This window comes from Urocitellus parryii, chromosome 10, assembly GCF_045843805.1.
Source record: "Urocitellus parryii isolate mUroPar1 chromosome 10, mUroPar1.hap1, whole genome shotgun sequence".
NCBI lineage: Eukaryota > Metazoa > Chordata > Mammalia > Rodentia > Sciuridae > Urocitellus > Urocitellus parryii.
The window spans coordinates 102,652,429-102,655,029 of record NC_135540.1 but is presented as its reverse complement, the minus strand read 5'-3'; positions in this window follow the sequence as shown (position 1 = coordinate 102,655,029).

The following is a 2,601-nucleotide window of genomic DNA, read 5'->3' as shown; positions in this document are numbered from 1 at the left end:
AGCTGTGCTCCTCCTCCAATTGGGGTGATCTGTCTACCACGCCAGCGGCTCTCTGGGCCTGTTCTGGGTACAGGCGGTGGCTCTGCTCTGCCCCTACTCCAATTGGGGTGACGTGACTACCACGCCAGCAGGTCGCTGGGCCTGTTCCGGGCCGAGTGTAAGGTTTTTACAGATGGTTTTATCAGGTTGAGGAAATACTTTTCTATCTGCAGTTTGATGAGTGTTTTTATCATGAAGGGTGGAGTTTTGTCAAATGCCTTTTCTGACTTATTGAGATGATCACTAAAAATGCATTTTATTCTATTGATATAGCATATCTCATTAATTTATTTTGAATATTATACCCAACTTGCATTCCTTGGATAAATCTCACTTAATTATAATGTATAATCCTTTTTGTATGTCTCTGAATTTGGTTTGCTGGTATTTTGTTGATAATTTTTGTACCTATATGCGTAGGAAATATTGGTCTCTAGTTTCCTGTCGTATCTTTGATGTTGATATCAGGGTAAAGCCTATACAATGAGTTAGGAAATATTTCCTTTGTTTCCATTTTGGAAAGAGATGGTGAAAAATTAGTATTAATTCTTCTTTAAATGTTTGGTAGATTTCACCAGCAATGCCATCTGGTTGTGGACTTTCCTCCGTGGGAAGGTTTTGGTTATTGATTTAATCTCTTATGAGTCTGTATTCACATATGAACTACTACAGTTATGAGTCTGTATATGAAATACTACAGTTTGGGTGGCTTGAATGATAGGACTTTATTTTCTCACAGTTCTGGAGGCTAGAAGTCCAAGACCAAGGTGCTGGCAGTTGTTAGTTTCCTTGGAGGGCCCTAGGGAAAGATCTATTCTAGGTTTCTCTCCTTGGTTTGCACATGGTCATCCTCTTGCTGCCTGTTCATATGGTCATCCTTTGTGCATGCACAAATCACTGATTCTGACTCAAGAAGAAATAGAAAATATGAAGATACCTGTTGTGGGTTGAATTGTGTCCCTCACTTCCTAAATTCATCTGTTGAAGTCCTAATCCCCAGTACCTCAAAATATGACTTCATTTGGACAGAGTTTTAAAAGGGATATTCAAGTTAAAATGAGGTCATCAGGGTGGGGCCCTAGTCCAATATGACTGGTTTCATATTGAAGACTCTTCAAGAAGAGAGGAGGTCGTTAAGATGTGCACCCAGAGGAAAGGCCAGTGAGGACACAGTGAGAAGGCAGTCATCTGAAGGCCAAGGAGAGAATCCTCAGGGGAACCAAACCTGCTGCACCTTGAGTTTGGATTTCTAGCCTTCTGAACTGTGACAGAATAAATTTTTGATGTTTAAGCCACTCAGTCTGTGGTATTTTGTTATAGCATCCCTAAGCAACTAATATACCCACCTCCTAACCTGCCAGCCTAGTGACTTTAGGGAGCTATAAAGAGCCTGTTCTTTCTCCCCACATCATCCCATCTTCCCTTGCCTAATTTCAAAGTTAGGGCCGAGGAGGACTGGGGAGGAAAGGAAGTGACACTTATGTGCTATTGGTTGTTGTTGTTGTTCTTCTGGTTCATCTGACTCGTTGTGGGTAATTGGTGTGAAGCTGATCTCCAAAGACTAACTCTCTTGTAGGGCTCAAGAGTCGATTCCTTGAAGGATCTTTTGGAACTACTTCACCGCACAGTTCCCTGTACATGGGAAAGGACAAAAGCAGCCCCTGATGTCCAGGAACTGATCCAATCTCACAGCTGGACCACAGTGCTACTGAAAATTGACCTGACATTAACAGCTAGGTCTCAGTGTTATTGCAAATGCATCTGATGCTTACAGCTAAGCCATGCTGTTTGCCTGTTGGACATGAACAATCTCACAGAACATCTAGTTTAGACAAGGTCACTGTGCCACCACCAAACACCAAGTACCTGCTTCCCTTCTCACATAAGGCTGTGGCTTTGTCAGGTACAGCTGTATTTTGTTCCATTCTGCCTTCTCTCTACGTAAGAGAAATGGTTGTCCCTTTAACCACAGGGGATGCACTGCAGGACCCTCAGTGGATGCCGGAATCCTCAGTTAGTACCAAACCCTCCATATACCATGTTTTTACTGACAATAAAGTTTAATTTGTAAGTTAGGCACAGTAAGAGAATAGTAATATTAATAAAATAGAATAATTGTAACTATATTCGATAGTAAACCTTATGACTTGTTTATCTCTGGAATTTCCATTTCATATTTTTAGACGTTGGTTGACTGTGGTATCTGAAACTGTACAAAGCAAATCTGCAGATGGCAGACTGTGCTCAGTCATGGAATTGTCTTTCTTTCTCTCACACTGGAGGATTGAACCTAGGGGCACTTTACCACAGAGCTACATCCCCAGTCCTTTTTAATTTTTTTAAAATTTTGAGACAGGGTCTCACTAACTTGCTGAGGATTTTGCCAAGTTGCTGAGGCTGGCCTTGAACTTCTGATCTTCCTGCTTTGGCCTCCTGGGTTGCTGGGATTACAGGTATGCACCACCATTCTTGTCTTTGATCTTTGACTGCATCCAATCCACGGCAACCTACTGCTTCCTTAGACCTTCCCCCAAATTTCTCAGCCAAAGTAAAAAATACTGT